Raw genomic sequence first — 20,563 nt, 5'->3', positions numbered from 1 at the left:
CCATTATTAACATTGGATGCCAACTGTGTTAAACCCCACTGAAGAAGAATTAATGTTGGAACCAATGATATATATATATCAAATAAACCCCTTGTTTGTTGATGCTATGTATTGGCTATTATTAGACTTTGAAGCTACCAGTCGGCCATATTGGCTCTCCCCAGTAGGAGCAGTCCTCCATAGGAATGAATGGAATTCTACAGTATTTCAGTTAAGTGTTTCAAGAACACAATTACATGTACATAAGTATTTTGTTACTGTAGTGGGGACAGTAACATTAGTACCATCTACTTTGTATATATATATTTTTTAAAATTTTAACTCACATAATATAATTTAGAAGTATGAATTAAGGTGTCTGTAATATAATAAAACGTGTCAAAAAGGAATGTAGAAAATAATATGCATCCAAAATATTGTACACAATAATGACGAGTGCCAAGACGGCTGAGCGGTGGCTTCAATACAGCGCCCCCTGTCAGTCATCCAGGGTTATAACACAGCATTGGGTTGGGAAGAGTAGAGACGGAGGAGGGTTGTGTTGTTTGGATGTTGAGCAGGATTAAAGATGGCTACCAGCAGAAGAAGCAGGATCTATAGCCACTTTGGGATTATGGCAGCATTGGTTCTATTTGGATAAAAGAAGAAGAAGAGAGGGCCAAGGACAGCGTTATATTGATACTATTACATATTTATCCTCTCTATTTTTGCCTGGAGTATTCCAATATAAACCCCACGTTTACTGGTAAGTTGACGACCGATACCAAATACATTTTCTATGTTAGCTCTCATAACCTAACCTCTAGCTAGCTTAAATGCTAGGTCGGAATCATCAAATCAAATGCTGCTTTGCGCTAGCTATTTTTCCCCCTCCGACCGGTCTACACACTTTCTCTAACTATCCGTATTCCTCCTTATTTATTTTATTGTAAAGATGGAGGGGAATAGAAGAACCCAACATTTCTCCACACTTTTTCAATTTTGTTTTAAAGATTTGTATAAACCAACTGGCTTTCTCCCCCCCACCCTTTCAATACAACCACTTGCTTTCCAACGACTGCATTGTGGTTGTGAAAATACTACGTTAGCAAAAATATATATATATACAAAAAATAGTCCTAGCTAGCTAGTTAACTAGCGGTTTAACAAGCTAACTAACTAGCTAATGTTGTGTTGACAAATCAGCTAACCATTCAGACGGAAGAAGTAAAGCATTGCACTGAAAAAAAAGCTTGACAATTGCAACCTATACGTGTGTTTGTGTTTGATATAGTTAGCTACCAAACCATGACAGACTAAAGGAGCATAACGTTACTCCATATAATCCAAGGACTTTAACATGTTGTGTTTAGAGGCCCTGGCAGCCAAATACTCCCATCTAATAGCACATCGATTATATATATATAGATATATATATATATATATATATCTCGATGTACTATTAGAATATATATATATATATATTTTTTTAAGTGGCAAATTTACGGTTGTAGAAACATAAAGCTCCTTTATACTTTCATATCACCAGCTAGTGATGTTAGTTTGATACCGGACCTCCGAGGCATTGCGTCGAAAATCAGAAAGCGGTGTGCTGACGCACGTCATCACTGACGCCCGGATGCTTCGTTTGAGCCCAGTGATTTCGCCAGTGGTTCGGTTCGGTTCGGCTGCTTTCCAAACACAGATCTCTACTGAATATCTTACTTACAAATATAGGTAGGATTTTGTTTAGAGAAAGTTTTTTAACCTGATTTGGTAGAGTAGGGAATTATTGGAACAGTCAAATTCGTGAGGGTATGAGGTCGATTCCAGTTGAAGACAATACTATTCAGGGCTGAAAGTGTGGTTTATTTTCTGTTTTTAAATCATTTGTTTTATTTGGTATAGTATAAGCTTCTGTCTTAAACAGCCTAAAGAAGGACAGATTTTGTTTTTGAAAAATAGTAGCCTTAACTTGAAGGCATAAAGGGGAAGCATGGTGCGAACCTGGTATTTCGACAGATTATAGGCTACTAAAGCCAATGACTTACCGCTGCACCGCAGAGTTTTGAAGAAAACAGCGGGCTAAAAAAATGTCTATTTATTGTTGACCAGCAGATGTCACTAATGTGCATTATGAACAGATAATGAAGCTTCGAGTAATTAACTATTTTTCGTGAAAGAGTCGAAGCCTTCAGAAAGCCTTGGTTTCCCGTCACTACACATCACATAAAAAATATTTTCACAGATGCAAAATATACACGTACTGAACGCTGTTTTAACGCAGTTGCAGCCGACAGTATTTTTCAGTGACAACATGTTTGTGGCGTCCGTCTTCTGTTTACACACAAGTATTAGGAGACGCAGATGGCTAATTTAGTCGATTTGTCTTCCGTCTGTTTTCTTTAAACAAGCGCTGTTATATGGCCATGTGGGAACCCTAACCTTATTTAGCTTCTATGAATGAGGTAGTGTTTAGCTAGTTAGCTATATGCCGGTCAGATAGCTTGCTGGTTATGGGTCGCTAGCTAGCTATATGCCGGTCAGATAGCTCGCTGGTTATGGGTCGCTAGCTAGCCATATGCCGGTCACATAGCTCGCTGGTTATGGATCGCTAGCTAGCCATATGCCGGTCAGATAGCTCGCTGGTTATGGATCGCTAGCTAGCTATATGCCGGTCAGATAGCTCGCTGGTTATGGGTCGCTAGCTAGCTATATGCCGGTCAGATAGCTCGCTGGTTATGGGTCGCTAGCTAGCCATATGCCGGTCAGATAGCTCGCTGGTTATGGATCGTTAGCTAGCCATATGCCGGTCACATAGCTCGCTGGTTATGGGTCGCTCGCTAGCTATATGCCGGTCCGATAGCTCGCTGGTTATGGGTCGCTAGCTAGCTATATGCCGGTCCGATAGCTTGCTGGTTATGGGTCGCTAGCTAGCTATATGCCGGTCCGATAGCTCGCTGGTTATGGGTCGCTAGCTAGCTATATGCCGGTCCGATAGCTCGCTGGTTATGGGTCGCTAGCTAGCTTACTAGCTTGTAGTTGTTTTGATTTATTCCGTTACTTGCATTATTTGTCTAAACTCAGATTTGCTATGTTCCTTCAACTCATGTGCACTGTCTCCTGAACTGCAACCCCCCCAAAAGTGAATCTGAGTTTAGCCAAGGTGTTGATGCATGCCATAGTTCATGGTGACACACCTGGCAAGCTTCTGCAGTGCTCTATATTTTTTTCAATCCCCCCCAATATATTTCACTGAATCCACCCATGCAAAAATCACAATTGTCTGATTGCAATAGTCACTTAGCTAGCTAGCTATACTTAAAGTAAACAAACATTGGTGCAGTAGAGTAGACCCATGTTCTACTGACTGGCATTTTCCTGGAACAACATACATCATCATAGATAACATGCATCACAGGGATTGACAATAACTTTTTTTTACATTTAAAAAAAAAACCAAAGTAAATGCATTATTATATTGTTTACTATAGAGAATCAGACAAAAATGTAGGCTACCCTGCCTATTGGCTTCTTTGCATATTCAAGCATGTCTCAAAATACAACACTGCCTCTTTTAAGGCTCTCCTGGAGGATGATTGGCCACCCTTGGTAGCCTATAAAATATTGCAACATTACAATTACAACCAAATACCTTTTATGACTTTTATAAAATAATTCCATCCAGAGCTGTATATTACGGGTGTCCCGTCATCCCTGGGACGATAAATATGTATAAGGTTGAAAACAGACTCTAGGACAGTTCTGGGACAACGGGTCCAAAATTCATACAACCACTGCACATGACATTAAAATGTTTTATAAAGCAATGAGGCTGATGCAACAAATCATACCGTTTAGCTTTAAAATGTTGCTCGAGTTGAACGTCTTAATATTATAAGCTCAACAATGCGCACATGGCTGTAGGGCAAATGTTCCAAAATGCAATTAGCGGGAAAACACAGTTCTCAAAAGTGCACCGGCAAACAGTTTCATATGACCGTAGATTAAAATGATCTGTTTGCAATATAAGACGGATCTCCCGAGTGGCGCAGTGGTCTAATTCAGTGCTTGAGGCGTCACTACAGACCACGGTTCGATCCCAGGCTGTGTCACAACCGGCCGTGACCCAGGAGTCCCATAGGGTGGAGCACAAATTGGCCCAGCGTCTTCTGGGTAAGGGGAAGGTGTGGCCCACCGCGCTCTAGTGTCTCCTTATGCATTTGGCTGCTGGACAATAAAATAACATTGATTTGAAAACCAATAGAACATGACAACATGGTTTCAATGGCATTAAGTGTTTATAAAATAATTCCCTCAACATTTCTATTGTCGTATTTTAGCTAGGGTTGGCTAGGCTAGGGTTGTCTAGGCTAGGGTTGGCTAGGGTTGGCTAGGGTTGGCTAGGGTTGGCTAGGCTAGGGTTGGCTAGGGTTGGCTAGGGTTGGCTAGGCTAGGGTTGGCTAGGCTAGGGTTGGCTAGGGTTGGCTAGGCTAAGGTTGGCTAGGTTACTTTGAATCAAGGCAAGACATGCTTAAACATTTTACAAAAATGTCCAAGTTTGAAACAATTATGTTAAAGGTTAAATAGTTTCAAAATGCTCAACACCTCTCAGATTCAAGGTGGGTGGGGTGTACAACAACAGGCACTGTCTGTCACTCTCCGGTCATGTGATCATTTGATCTGAACAACTCGAGCCTCGAGGATGTGGACAGAATCAAGCCTTTAGACGTTAATGTTAATTATCCTTCATTATATTTGTCAAACGTGACTGGCGTTTTAGCCTATATTGACTTAGTTAAATGTTTCATTAAAGTTTGGCTCCATTTTCTGGTGCCTCCCTCATGTCAACATCGGTTTGGACATGTGTCTAAAGTCAATATGCACGTCAGCTTATTTTATTTATGTACATGAAAAAAGTTTTAAGATATTATACCAATGTTGGCCTGTCTGATCCAATTGTGATTGGAGTAATTATTTGATATTTAGATTATTATTATTTATTTTTTTTACTTGTCCCGGTCAAGAGAACAATCTGAGTTAATGTCGAGCCCTGCATCATCATAGTTAACATATATCATTGATAACATACAGTGACTTCAGAAAGTATTCATACCCTTGACTTTTTCAACATTTTGTTGTTACAACCTGAATAAAAAATGTTTTAATATATATTTTTTTCACACCCACCTACACACAATACCCCACAATGACAGTGATTTTATTTATTGAAAATGAAATCTCATTTACAAAAGTATTCACACCCCCATGGCAATGACACTCCAAATTAAACACAGGTTCATCCAATTTCCTTTGATCATCCTTGAGATGTCCCTACAACTTGAGTCCACCTGTGACCAATTCAATTGTTTGGACATGATTTAACCTCTCTGGTACATGTGGGACGAACTCGTCCCACCTACGTAACAGCCACTGAAATCCAGTGGCGCGATTTTTGAATCGTTAGAAATGCTATAACTTCAATTTCTCAAACATATGACTATTTCACAGCTATTTAAAGACAAGAATCTCGTTAATCTAACCCCACTGTCCGATTTCAAAAAGGCTTTACAACAAAAGCAAAACATTAGATTATGTTAGCAGAGTACCCAGCCAGAAAAAATCAGACACCCATTTTTCAAGCTAGCATATCATGTCACATAAACCCAAACCACAGCTAAATGCAGCACTAACCTTTTATAATCTTCATCAGATGACACACCTAGGACATTGTGTTATACAATACATGCATGTCTGTTCAATCAAGTTCATATTTATATCAAAAACCAGCTTTTTACATTAGCATGTGACGTTCAGAAAAAGCATAACCACCGCAAACTTCCGGTGAATTTACTAACAGTTTGCTAAATTACTCACGATAAACGTTCACAAAAAGCATAACAATTATTTTAAGAATTATAGATACATTACCCCTCTATGCACTCGATATGTCCGATTTTAAAATAGCTTTTCGGATGAAGCACATTTTGCAATAATCTAAGTACATAGCCCGGCATTACAGGGCTAGCTATTTAGATACCCACCCAGGTCAGCATCCACCAAAATCACATTTCCTATAAGAAAGATGTTCTTACCTTGCTTGTTCTTCATCAGAATACACTGCCAGGACTTCTACTTCAATAACAAATGTTGGTTTGGTCCCAAATAATCCATCGTTATATCCAAACAGCGACGTTTTGTTCGTGAGTTCTAGAATGCTTCTTCGCGGTGTCGCGCATGGCGCATTGGCGTGTCAAAAATGTCTAAATATTCCATTACCGTACTTCGAAGCATGTCAACCGCTGTTTAAAACCAATTTTTATGCCATTTATGTCGTAGAGAAGTGATAATATTCCGACCGGGAGTATGCATTGAGCCTAAACAGCCGAATAAAATTTCTCCTCAGAAGCGACTCATGCACGCGCATCATTGAAAGGTCCTCCGAGCATCCACTTACAAAAGGCGATAATATGTTTCAACCTGAGGTTCCCTCGTAAACCTTCAGTTATTTCGCGGGCTCTGAGAGCCTATTGGAGCCCTGGGAATTGTCACGTTACAGCTAAGATCCTTACTTTTCAATAAAAAGAGGTAAGACGCACGACTCCTTGTCAGACAGGGTACTTCCTGCTTGAAACCTTGTCAGGTTTTTGCCTGCCATAGGAGTTCTGTTATACTCACAGACACCATTCAAACAGTTTTAGAAAATTCAGAGTGTTTTCTATCCAAACCTGAACAATAATATGCATATTCTAGCTTCTGAGTTGGTGTAGGAGGCAGTTAAAAATGGGAACATATTTTTTCCAAAATTCTCAATACTGCCCCCTATACCAAACAGGTTAAAAAGAAACACACTTGTCTATATAAGGTCCCACAATTGACAGTTCATGTCAGAGCAGAAACTACACCATGAAGTCCAAGGAAACTGTCTGTAGAGTTCCGAGAGAGAATTGTAATGAGGCAGATATCTGGGGAAGGGTATAAAACTATTTCTAGAGTGTTGAAAGAGTACACTGGTCTCCATCATTATGAAATGTAAGATATATGGAACTACCCAGAATGCCTAGAGCAGGGCCGTCCGACCAAACTTAGCAACCCGGGAAAGAAGGACCTTGGTCTGATCTACCGCTGACAACTCTGACAGAACTACAGAGTTCCGAGATAGAATTGTAATGAGGCAGATATCTGGGGAAGGGTATAAAACAATTTCTAGTGTTGAAAGAGTACACTGGTCTCCATCATTATGAAATGTAAGATATATGGAAAGAAGGACCTTGGTCTGATCTAACGCTGACAACTCTGACAGAACTACAGCGTTCCTTGGCTAAGATGGGACAACCGTTTCCAGAACGACAACAGTCTCTCAGGCACTTCAGTATTCTGGGATTTATGGGAGAGGAGCCAGACAGAAGCCACTCCTGAGAAAAAGGCACATGGCCGCACGCCTAGAGAAGGCAAAAAAGGCACGTAAAATACATCAGGCAAAAGATTCTGATAAGACAAAAATGAACTCTTTGGCCTGAATGCAAAGTGTTATCTGGAGAAAACCAGGCACAGCTCATGACCTGTCTAACACCATCCTTACTGTTGAAGCATGGTGGTTGTATCATGCTATAGGGGATGCTTTTCAGCGGCAGGGACTGGGAGACTGGTAAGGATAGAGGGGAACAATGAATGGAGCCAAATACAGGCAAATCCTTGATGAGAACCTGCTTTAGAGTGCAAACGACCTTACACTGAGGCGAAGATTTACACTTCAACGGTACAATGACACCAAGCATACGGCCAAAGCAATGCTGGAATGGCTTCAGAACAAGAATGTGAAAGTCCTTGAGTGGCCCACCCAAAGCTCGGACTTATATCCCGTTTGAAAATCTGTGTAAAAGACTTGAAGGTTGCTGTTCACCTCCGCTCCCCATCTAACATAACAGAGCTGGAGATAAATCTGCCAGGAAGAATGGGACTGAAATGTCCCAAATCCAGATGTGCAAAGCTGATACAGACATGTTTTACTCTTTTTATTTAACTCGGCATGTCAATTAAGAACAAATTCTTATTTACAATGACAGCCTACCAGGGATCAGTGGGTTAACTGCCTTGTTCAGGGGGCAGAACGACAGATTTGTACCTTGTCAGCTCAGGGGATTCGATCCAGCAACCTTTCAGTTACTAGTCCAACGCTCTAACCACTCAACTTTCCTAATATTAAGCACATTGTTTATCTTTACAACAGGAGTATAGCCTACCTGGCTGGCATGAAAATGAACCACAGGAAAAGCGTCCTCCATTCGCTATTTAAGTGCATAGATTACAGGTATTTTTTTTCCCCTGCCCCTGTTTCGAGACAGGTCCATGATAATTATCTGTTATAAATCAAAATGAACTTCACAATTATATTATTTAGAATATGTAAAGACAAGATTAAATCAAGAATAGTCTGATGGGTGACAATATTAGCCTATCAGTTGTGAATTATATATTATCACTTGTGAATGATGCACAGCATAAGGCAAGAAACAATATTTTTCGAATCATAGTCGCACACCTCATGTAGCCTAGCCCATATGTTTTGATAAGGTTTGTATCACAACTAAAGTGGCCAAATAACTTCTTAAAATGAAGCACATTAATCCGCTGTACAACGGGTGAAGAGCTTATGCCGCACATGAGTTTCGAGTTTGGGGAAGATCATTTTCACCATAAAAATGCACCTTTTATAATAAAAGCATTACCTGCATAATCACATTTGTGGCCACTTGATAATGGTGTTTTCCCGCTAATGGAACGACTGCCGTGTGCGCATTGCTGCGCTTATTATGTGAAGAAATAGCCCAATAGTTTATCAGCATTTTAAGTTAAACACATGGGCTGTTGCGTCAACCACAGTGTGTAAAAAAAAGTGTTTTTGATGCTAGTGGTTGTATTCATTTGGGATCTATCACATCCCATAACTGTCCCAGACCGTTTTGGAATATTTATTTCTCCCACAGAATAGAATAGGTCAACTTTTGTACCATGGGGGAATAGTAGATTGACATAGGCAAGTGCTTTTGCTGTTTGTTATGCCTACTCATCTTGTTGGCTGACGAAAAGTAAATGTGGACAGTTCTTCCAATATCTTCAATATGCACCTCGGAATTGGATAAGGTGCTTCGGCAGCATTTAGGGAGAAGGGCTGCAAAAGGCATGGATTTATGTGCATTATGGCCACACAAAGGGGATGCCGCCTGGAAATTCGAGGCATTATCAAGTGCTTCTGAAATTGTGAATGAGAGACTGATGTAGTGTGTACAGCCTGCACAAAAAAACAAAGCAGAGCTCATGCCTTTAAAGCAACTTTTTTCAAATCATCATTAGTCGCATCATGCAGCCTTACAATGTATTAAACATCAAAACATATAGCCCAACGTTTGTAGAACAACTAAAGTTACATTAAGAACTCTAAATTAAGCATATAGGAATACCTGTTTCTTAGTTAACCGCTCAGTACAGAATAGCCACATGTGCGCTATTCTGTTCTTCTGAAATAGACTACATTTTCTTCATATCATGTTTCTTTAGACCTGTCTAAAATAAATCATGGATTTATTGTGAAGGTGTAGGCAATATTACATGGATTTATTAAACTTTTATAAAATGGCTTGTAGGCTATGTGTGGAAGCCAGGAGATGCTAAATGTGTTTGTGTTAATTAACAGGTCAATTACCTTGAGACCGACCAGTTATTTGCTTGACAATCACCGGCTGATGAAATTTCGTCACAGCCTTACTCCACATCCATGCCCCACGGACATACAAGAGTGCAATAACTGTTTTGAGTTTGTCCATAGACGTGTACTGTTTCACTTCCTGTGTGAGGAACAGTACGATCTCTGATATGTTGCAACATCTACATGTCACATTTAACTCATTTAATTTCTACCCAAAACTGTGCCATCCCTCCCAGACTCCTGTCTCACCGAGGCATTTTGGAAGCACCGTCTCAGTTGGCTGTGTTCTGGTTTTTCCTGCGTCGAGGCTCAGGCAATCGGAGGGGGGGGGGGGGGCTTGTAGTCGACATTTTTAGAATCAGATGAAGAGTCTTCATCGGCAACGTCGATTTCAAGCTCGATATCCGAACCTTCATCCGACTTCCCCCAACTCATCTAAATTCTGCAGCATTTGCAATGCTGTCAGTGCGTCCATTCGTTTGTTTGGGCTTTTGCCATTGTGAACTACACACACACACACAGTATGTTGTACTCAATGTCTGATTTGACTCTGAGGGGAATTTATATACCATTTCCAACCTTTCATAATAAAATAACTAGACTGCCCACAATACCCACCATTTTTCATCGTCATTGCACTATTGTTCTAAATAAAGTCATCCTCTTCACCCAGATGAATGACATTTTATTACGTTACTATTTATTTGTATTTGTTTATTTATTATTTTATTTATTATTGTAAATATATATTTATTTATTTACTTTTTTTTGTTGCTTAGTTGCCGGAGTAATGCTGCCGCGTGACTTCATGTGCTGAATGCATGGACAGCACGGATATTTTTAGGGAAAAAGTGAAATGTGAAAATAGTGCTGCACCTCTTGAATGTTGAGAGTTATTTGACAAAGATACATACAATTATCTGAAAGGTCCCTCAGTCAAGCAGTGCATTTCAAACACAAAAGAACAGGGAGGTTTTCTAATGACTCGCAAAGAAGGGCACCTATTGGTAGATGAGTTAAAAAACAAAAAAGCAGACACTCAATATCCCTTTGAGCACGGTGAAGTTATTAATTACACTTTTTTTGTATGGTGTATCAATACACCCAGTCACTACAAAGATACAGGCGTCCTTCCTAACTCAGTTGCCGGACAGGAAGCAAACCACTCAGGGTTTTCTCCATGAGGCCAATGGTGACTTTCGAACAGTTTAAAGGCTGTGATAGGAGAAGTGAGGGTGGATCAACAACATTGTAGTCACTCCACAATACTAACCTAAATGACAGAGTGAAAAGAAGGAAGCTTGTACAGAATAAAAATATTCCAAAACATGCATCCTGTTTGCAACAAGGCACTGAAGTAATATTGCAAAGAATGTGGCAAAGAAGTTCAATTTTTGTCCTGAAAAATAGTGTTATGTTTGGGGCAAATCCAACACATTACTGAGTACCACTCTCCATGTTTTCAAGCATCGTGGTGGCTGCATCATGTTATGGGTATGTTTTGTAATCATTAAGGACGTGGGAGTTTTTCAGGATAAACCAATAAATAGAATGGAACTAAGCACAGGCATTGTGTATAGATGTGTTTTTTTTAATACATTTTGAATTCAGGCCGTAACACAACCCAATTAGCGAGGAATTCAAGTGGTGTGAATACTTTCTGAAGGCACTGTATACATTTTTCAACCATTTTCCATCCTAGAAATGAGGAATAAACAAGGGCTTTGATTTCTTGTCAAACAGATAGAAAACATCTTAAAAGGTATCAGAAATACACCAAAACACAACAATGTTGACGTAAAGACCCTTGCCAACTAATATCAACATCCTTAATATTTAATTTAGAAATCATTTTTTCCGGAAACATTTTTTTTAAGAAAACATTGTCTTGTGCCTTTTAAAATTCTGTTACCAAAAACCCACATATCTTTAAATGGCAGGTAGCATAAACGTAACCACATGTAACATATGGATTTGTATTCGTATAGCACCAAAAATCCCAATGAAAAGTCACATCTCCCTTTTCTATTTTTGCAGTTATTACATAAAACCGATCAGAATTCTGAAGAAGTCATGTCGGGAAATTGTTTTTCCGTGGCGTGATGTAATATGGAGAAACTGGCAGCCAACCTTATTCCCTATAATGTAAACTCCCAACAGAAATTACTTCAAATGTATAACTTCAAATTAAACCAAATCATTTTCACTCATGACTATCGGTTTCAATTAAATTTTCAGTCAACTTACAAGCAAATACTTTATGAATTCATGGTTACAAATCAACTTGCAAGGTTGCTATCCAAGCCCGCTAACATTAGCCCTACCGGGCCCGCTAACGTTAGCCCTACCGGCCCGCTAACGTTAGCCCTACCGGCCCGCTAACGTTAGCCCTACCGGGCCCGCTAACGTTAGCCCTACCGGCCCGCTAACGTTAGCTCTACCGGCCCGTTAACGTTAGCCCTACCGGCCCGCTAACGTTAGCCCTACCGGCCCGCTAACGTTAGCCCTACCGGCCCGCTAACGTTAGCCCTACCGGCCCGCTAACGTTAGCTCTACCGGCCCGCTAACGTTAGCCCTTCCGGGCCCGCTAACGTTAGCCCTACCGGCCCGCTAACGTTAGCTCTACCGGCCCGCTAACGTTAGCTCTACCGGCCCGCTAACGTTAGCCCTACCGGCCCGCTAACGTTAGCCCTACCGGGCCCGCTAACGTTAGCCCTACCGGGCCCGCGAACGTTAGCCCTACCGGCCCGCTAACGTTAGCCCTACCGGCCCGCTAACGTTAGCCCTACCGGCCCGCTAACGTTAGCCCTACCGGCCCGCTAACGTTAGCCCTACCGGGCCCGCTAACGTTAGCCCTACCGGGCCCGCTAACGTTAGCCCTACCGGGCCCGCTAACGTTAGCCCTACCGGGCCCGCTAACGTTAGCCCTACCGGGCCCGCTAACGTTAGCCCTACCGGGCCCGCTAACGTTAGCTCTACCAGTCTACTAACATTAGCCTACTAGTTTGCTAACGTTAGCCCTACCAGTCTACTAATATTAGCCTACTAGCCTGCTAACGTTAGCCCTACCGGCCCGCTAACGTTAGCCCTACCGGGCCCGCTAACGTTAGCCCTACCGGGCCCGCTAACGTTAGCTCTACCAGTCTACTAACATTAGCCTACTAGTTTGCTAACGTTAGCCCTACCAGTCTACTAATATTAGCCTACTAGCCTGCTAACGTTAGCCCTACCGGCCCGCTAACGTTAGCCCTACCGGCCCGCTAACGTTAGCCCTACCGGCCCGCTAACATTAGCCCTACCGGCCTGCTAACGTTAGCTCTACCAGTCTACTAACATTAGCCTACTAGTTTGCTAACGTTAGCCCTACCAGTCTACTAATATTAGCCTACTAGTTTGCTAATGTTAGCCCTACTAGCCTGCTAACGTTAGCCCTACCAGTCTCCTAACATTAGCCTACTAGTTTGCTAATGTTAGCTCTACCAGTCTCCTAACATTAGCCTACTAGCCTGCTAACGTTAGCTCTACCAGTCTCCTAACACTAGCCTACTAGCCTGCTAACATTAGCCCTACCAGTCTCCTAACACTAGCCTACTAGTTTGCTAATGTTAGCTCTACTAGCCTGCTAACGGGGAGAGACTATAAGGACACGGCTGACGCTAAAACCGACTAGCAAAACCCTTAAACTTGACCCTTACCCTAACCTAATATTGGTTTGGGCGTCAGGCGTGTCCTTATAGGCTTTTCCCTGCTAACGTTACATTAGCACTGAATGAGTCTGGCAGTTGCTATCGACACCCAGCTTACATTTACATGACGGGAAACCAAAGTTTTGGAAATACATAACGCCAACTAACCAAATGCCAAAGAATGTTAGCTAAATGCAGTTATCTTAGTCGGCAAGCTAGCTAGTGAACGTGATTTGTGTAAATTGTTATAAGTAGTCATTATGCATAGAGTTGTATGGTTTGATAAAGTTTAAAATCAATGTTTTTTTGGGGGGGGGGGGACATTTAATAAATGTAAAAATCTGTCTCAGCCTTTGGACAATTCCACGGTAACGAAATTACACTTTGACCTCCTAGGCTCTAGTGTATCATATTCTTCCAATTGTAATGTTGTATCACCCAAGTTACAGTAATGAGACATGATGTAGTCCCCTACCAAGCTACAGTAATGAGACATGATGTAGTCCCCTACCAAGCTACAGTAATGAGACATGATGTAGTCCCCTACCAAGCTACAGTAATGAGACATGATGTAGTCCCCTACCAAGCTACAGTAATGAGACATGATGTAGTCCCCTACCAAGCTACCGTAATGAGACATGATGTAGTCCCCTACCAAGCTACAGTAATGAGAAAATCTAATTTGCTGAATGTTTCATGAGAAACTCTAATTTGCTGAATGTTTTATGTTGCCTGGCTGGTGGCTGCTCGAGGTAGGTAGCTCCGAGGCAATGGTATATTTCTGTCCGTGTGTGTGTGTGTGTGGGAAGCTGACCCCCCACCCACCCAAGACCCCAGATGGTATGATCCTGTTCGTGTGTGTGTGTGAGGGAAGCTGACCCCCCCCCCCCCCCAGACCCCAGATGGTATGATCCTGTTCGTCTCCCCACCAGCCCCTCTACCCCACCCGTAGTTAGCAGTTATTTCTCCCCTGTTCTAAAAGCCCAGATGGTATCTTCCTCTCCTGTTGAGAGAGACTGACCCTCCACCACCCCCTTTTCTAGCCCACAGGTGGTATGTTCCACCAATTGCTGTACCTCACCATAAGGTAGGCCTAGTGGTTATATCTGCTGTTCTCAAGCCCAGATGGTATCTTTTTGCCCTGAATCCCCCCCCCCCAACCTCAAGATGGTGTGTTCCATCCTGTCCTGTTGTGATGGTACCTCCCCCTTCCTGCCACCCCCCTCCCCTACCCCGTAGTACCCACTCTACCCGCGTGGTCTGTTGTGAGGCAGGTGACAGGGTGGGGATCAGCTGTGCCAGTCCCTGATGGCCACACCACACTGACTGCCTGCCTGTACGCTGGCACACACAGTCCCAGGCACTGCCAACAAAGAGAGAGAGAGAGCTATGCCTCCGGCCTTCCCTCTTCACCAAGTCGACTGAGCCGCTCTGGATACAACTGATGTCTTAGTAAACGGACGGCGAACAACCAAAATGCAGATAACCATTTTATTATTTTGTCCTCTCTATCGAACATGAAGCACTTTGCTCGGGGTTAAGAGGAGAAGGGGGATTTACTCGTCTTGGTTTGTGGAATTGGAGAGTATTATTCTGTGTCTCTGTGTCTGTTGGAGGTGACATCTTGAGATGCTGACAGGACACCTGGAGAAGAATAGTAGGTATGGAAACATTTATTTTTTTATTTTTTTTAAAAAGGGTGCTCGGTTGGTGGACGGTGGTGATGAGGCTCGTCTCCGCGGCGACTGGGAGTTTTTTGTTTACTGCTTAGTGAGCTGTCAGACACGCTCGGCGGATTGATTCGCGGCAACGATCGACATGAAATGGCTTCTTCTCTGCTGTGTCAATGGAACGGATTGTCAAGAGACAATCTGTGCAATGAGTGTGTGTGACTGTCAAGGGTTTGTGCTAAATATGAGTTTGCATATACCTGTTTTTTTTTTTGTCTTGTTTTTGTAGTTTTAGTGTAGCCTATAAATTGCTATGATCTGAAACAAAAAATAATAGCTTATTTTTTTCATTCTTAAGATAAATATTTAGTAGACTTTTTTTTTTTGTTTTTTTTTAAACAACACACAACTCTTATTTGTCATTGTGCCCTAAGCTTGTCTAATGTCCCACGTTGACGAGGGCCGAGGCAAGTTGACATTTTGTAGTTTCACCTTTAGGCCTTTTCATCTCAGAGAAAGGGAGACTTTCTGTTTACTAAAGTAAAGCAGATTTTTAGAGGCAGATGACATTGTTCAAGACATGGGTAGAGGATGTATGGTCACATACAGTAGGATATGGATAAAGGATGTGCGGTCCTCGTCTTGTGGACTTTAGACGATAGCCTGTCTTTTTAGTTTGTTACCCAGTTTGAACAGACTAGGAACAATCGCAGACCTGAAATATTTCCCCTGAATTATTTCGTCTTTTGATATGTCAGATGATTCCAGCAGGTCCACAACATTTGAAATGACAAAATAATGATATTTATTCTCTGAGTCCATCGTAAAGGTTATTGACATTTATCGTAGTCCACTTTCATCCATTTCAAGATGTACTGATCGAAACGTGTGTGTGTGTGTGTGTGTATGTGTGTGTGTGTGTGTGTGTGTGTGTGTGTGTATGTGTGTGTGTGTGTGTGTGTGCGTGTGCGCGCGCGTGCTAGGCTGGGAGCCTAAGGTAAATGATGTGTGAACTCGCTGATATAAAAATGATTATGATTGAGGTGGGTCTGGATGTAGTGTGTCAGGCCTTGTTGACTGAGGTCATAATAGAAAGATAAAACACTCTCTCTCTGTCTCTCTGTCTCTCTCTCTCTCTCTCTCTCTCTCTGTCTCTCTCTGTCTCTCTCTGTCTCTCTCTGTCTCTCTCTCTCTCTCTCTGTCTCTCTCTCTCTCTCTCTCTCTCTCTCTCTCTGTCTCTCTCTGTCTCTCTCTCAGGGTCGTGTCTTAACTTGCTTGGCATGAGATGTGGGCTACTTCCTGTACGTCCTGGCTCTTACCTCAGGCTGTAGAGAGGGTTCTAGATGGATATAACCCGTTTTAGCATGGACATTGCCAACTCCATAATGGCACAGATATAAAGATTTGTCTTCATTCTATCTGTGTCTCACTGCCTCAGACTGTTGTTGTGACTCGGACTATGTTGTCGTTGTGACTCGGACTATGTTGTTGTTGTTGTGACTCGGACTATGTTGTCGTTGTGACTCGGACTATGTTGTTGTCGTTGTGACTCGGACTATGTTGTTGTTGTTGTGACTCGGACTATGTTGTTGTCGTTGTGACTCGGACTATGTTGTTGTTGTTGTGACTCGGACTATGTTGTTGTTGTGACTCGGACTATGCTGTTGTTGTTGTGACTCGGACTATGCTGTTGTTGTTGTGACTCGGACTTTGTTGTTGTTGTTGTGACTCGGACTATGTTGTTGTTGTCGTTGTGACTCGGACTATGTTGTTGTTGTCGTTGTGACTCGGACTATGTTGTCGTTGTGACTCGGACTATGTTGTTGTCGTTGTGACTCGGACTATGCTGTTGTTGTTGTGACTCGGACTATGCTGTTGTTGTTGTGACTCGGACTATGTTGCTGTTGTTGTGACTCGGACTATGCTGTTGTTGTTGTGACTCGGACTATGCTGTTGTTGTTGTGACTCGGACTATGTTGCTGTTGTTGTGACTCGGACTATGTTGTTGTTGTTGTTGTGACTCGGACTATGTTGTTGTTGTGACTCGGACTATGTATGTAGGCTAGTAGGTGAAGACTCAATAGCAGTTAGGTATTTTTGTATTTTTTTTTGGTCTCTGCTTCGACATGCATTTGAGATTGCTTCATGTAGGTCTAAGCCAGGCCTATGCCAAACCTTTACGGTTTCCAGGACCCAGACCAAGCCTACTGCTGGATTTAAAATGGTGTTTTCATGAGGAGTGTATAATGACTATCATGTTACTGAATCTGACCAAGCTGTACAGCGGGGGGAAAGCTCCATTGTTGACACTTGTTTCATCGAAAATATGTATTTATCATAACTTAACATGTTTGGAATTCACAGATTTTTGACAGTAGTTCTATTTTTTTATTTTTATTTTTTCTTAGTGGCTTTTCCAGGCTCCTCCACCATCCTCCCCGACTAGTCTTTCCTGTCACAGCAGAGACGTGTTACTGTGGTTACGTCACAGAGGTGCCGTCCCAAATGCCACCCTATTCCCTAGTGCACTGGTCAAAAGTAGTGCACTATATAGGGAATAGGGTACCGTTACTGTGCACTGCATAGGGAATAGGGTCCTAGTTGTGACGGAGACAGAGATATCTCCAGAGGAAGTCACGCAGTCCCTTTTGAAGAGTTGTTAGGCCTAGGCTTGAGTCTCAAATGGCACCCTATTTCCATAGGGCACTGGTCAAAAGTAGTGCACCATATAGGGAATAGGGTGCCATTTGAGACGCACATTTTTTTCCCCCTGGGCAATGCCTTCACTTTATCTTACAGGAGTTTGTGCCAACTGTTCTTTGAGAGGTTTGTGGAAGCTGGCATCCTTCTAGGAGAATGCCTTGGAGAAGACCTGAAGCTGTCGTCCCTCTAGGGGAATGCCTTGGAAAAGACTGAAGCTGGCGTTCCTCTAGGGGAATGCCTTGGAAAAGACTGAAGCTGGCGTTCCTCTAGGGGAATGTCTGTGGAAAGACTGAAGCTGGCATCCTTCTAGGAGAATGCCTTGGAGAAGACTGAAGCTGGCATCCTTCTAGGGGAATGCCTTGGAAAAGACTGAAGCTGGCATCCTTCTAGGAGAATGCCTTGGAGAAGACTGAAGCTGGCATCCTTCTAGGAGAATGCCTTGGAGAAGACCTGAAGCTGTCGTCCCTCTAGGGGAATGCCTTGGAGAAGACTGAAGCTGGCGTCCCTCTAGGGGAATGCCTTGGAAAAGACTGAAGCTGTCGTCCTTCTAGGAGAATGCCTTGGAGAAGACCTGAAGCTGTCGTCCCTCTAGGGGAATGCCTTGGAGAAGACTGAAGCTGTCGTCCCTCTAGGGGAATGCCTTGGAAAAGACTGAAGCTGGCGTCCCTCTAGGGGAATGCCTTGGAGAAGACTGAAGCTGGCATCCTTCTAGGGGAATGCCTTGGAAAAGACTAGAAAAGGAGTCAACATTCCTGGAAGGCCTTTTGTGTTGTTGTTCACTTTCTAGAATACATCCCAAATGGCTAGTAACCAATAGGTAGCCTCGTGGTTAGAGCGTTGGACTAGTAACCAGCAGGTAGCCTAGTGGTTAGAGCGTTGGTCTAGCAGGTAGCCTAGTGGTTAGAGCGTTGGACTAGTAACCGAAAGGTTGCTAGGTCGAATCCCCCGAGCTGACAAGGTAAAAATCTGTCGTTCTGCCTCCTGAACAAGGCAGTTAACCCACTGTTCCCCGGTAGACCATCGTTGTAAATAAGAATTTGTTCTTAACTGACTTACCTAGTTAATAATGTAACGCCACGGTTCTGTTGACCATTGAATTTGTTTTGTGGAATCGGTTGATTGTGTTCTCCACGGTTAAGGAAGTATTTTTTTGTCATGACAGGTAAAAACCTCACGTTACGAAGCAACAAAAAGAGGCTTTAATTGAGGACTGACTTCTGGATTTCATGGTTGTCCTTCAACTAGGTAGGCCTGCACTTTCACTATTGTAACTAGTTGGCTTATCCTGGAAAAGTAACAATGACCAAACTGGTGAACACTTTGTACATTATTCAGCGTTTGTTTGTTTCAATTCAATATCGTTGTTTCTTCATTTCATTGAGAATCCCTCTTTTCATTCACGGGATTAATTATGCTGCTATCTAGTTTTATGTAGGCTTTATTTCAAATGTTACCAGGCTTTGCAAGTAAGGTCCATTGAGACTGTCATATAATGGATACTTGGCTTTTAAAAGGTGACTACACTTCCTGGTTTTGCCTAATTTCAGATTTGGTTCTGTAAGAAATGCTAGTGTGGTGTGGTTTGATGTGTGTGTGTGTGTGTGTGTGTGTGTGTGTGTGTGTGTGTGTGTGTGTTTTTGTTTGCTTTTGGAAGAGTTGGACAAATGTATTTCTCCAATTAGCTTCAGCTGGCTGGTGTGTGACCGTGACAAAGTTGGTTTAACTTTGGATATCCTATCTCGGGCTAGTTAGGAACCGTCCAAGAAATTTAAACATTGTAAATGACATAAAGGAATCAGTCAAAAAAGTGATTGTAATCAAATGGAACGACCCAGCAGTCTCCAGTAGTTGCTTTGTCTTTCCATTGTCTGCCTACGAGGTAATACAGAAAGTATTGAAGTGAGCAATAAACTCAGGAACCTCATTACAGGGAGAGGGATATTTGTAGTCCATAGGTATGTGCATCTTTCCCTTTTCCAAGGTGATTTGATTATGTACAGTGCATTCGGGAAAGTACTCAGACCCCTTGACATATTTTCCACATTTTGTTACGTTACAGCCTTATTCTAAAATGGATTAAATCGTTTTTTTAGTTTTTTTTTTTTTTCTGTGGGTACATATTTGAGTCAACATGGGCCAGCATCCCTGTGGAATGCTTATGACACCTTGTGTGTGGGGGGTGGGGGGGGGGGGGGGGGGGGGGGGGGGGGTGTATGCAAAAACTATGGCTGATGGCGAACCTGAATAATCCAAATAAACTATTTTGACGAAGTGTATACTGGCTACGGCATCTCAACATGAACAAACAGTACTATTGCCGCTTTTTCTCTCGTTTTTCAAGCAAAGGTCTTTTAAGGGTATATTCAAGCATAGCCGAAACCGAAGCATGCGGAAAGCCTTTACAGTCTGCAGCCTATTATCAAACAGGCCAACTCCTGTAATGAAGAGTCATCTTGAAATGCTGTAGCCACTTCCTCAAAAATATTTTATTTTGATTGTTCAGGTTTGCCATCAGCCATAGTTATACTGCCTCCAGCTCACGTGACATTATACTGCCTCCAGCTCACGTTACATTATGCTGCCTCCAGCTCACGTTACATTATGCTGCCTCCAGCTCACATGACATTATACTGCCTCCACGTTACGTTATACTGCCTCCAGCTCACATTACATTATACTGCCTCCAGCTCACATGACATTATACTACCTCCACGTTACATTATACTGCCTCCAGCTCACGTGACGTAATACTGCCTCCAGCTCACATGACATTATACTACCTCCACGTTACATTATACTGCCTCCAGCTCACGTGACGT

At 42.4% G+C, this 20,563-nt stretch overlaps 1 long non-coding RNA gene across 1 annotated transcript; it reads left to right on the top strand.

The window, feature by feature from the left end:
- Window positions 1-497: 497 nt before the first annotated feature.
- LOC115200633 (uncharacterized) lies at window positions 498-19,551 on the top strand. The gene is made up of 2 exons (XR_003879553.1): window positions 498-745; window positions 18,907-19,551. It is a non-coding gene; the product is annotated as an uncharacterized LOC115200633 (long non-coding RNA).
- The last annotated feature ends 1,012 nt before the right edge of the window (window positions 19,552-20,563 follow it).

Source organism: Salmo trutta, chromosome 9, assembly GCF_901001165.1.
Source record: "Salmo trutta chromosome 9, fSalTru1.1, whole genome shotgun sequence".
NCBI classification, from domain to species: Eukaryota; Metazoa; Chordata; class Actinopteri; order Salmoniformes; family Salmonidae; genus Salmo; species Salmo trutta.
Note: the sequence above shows the minus strand (reverse complement) of the source record. Positions and strands in the feature narration are given on the sequence as shown.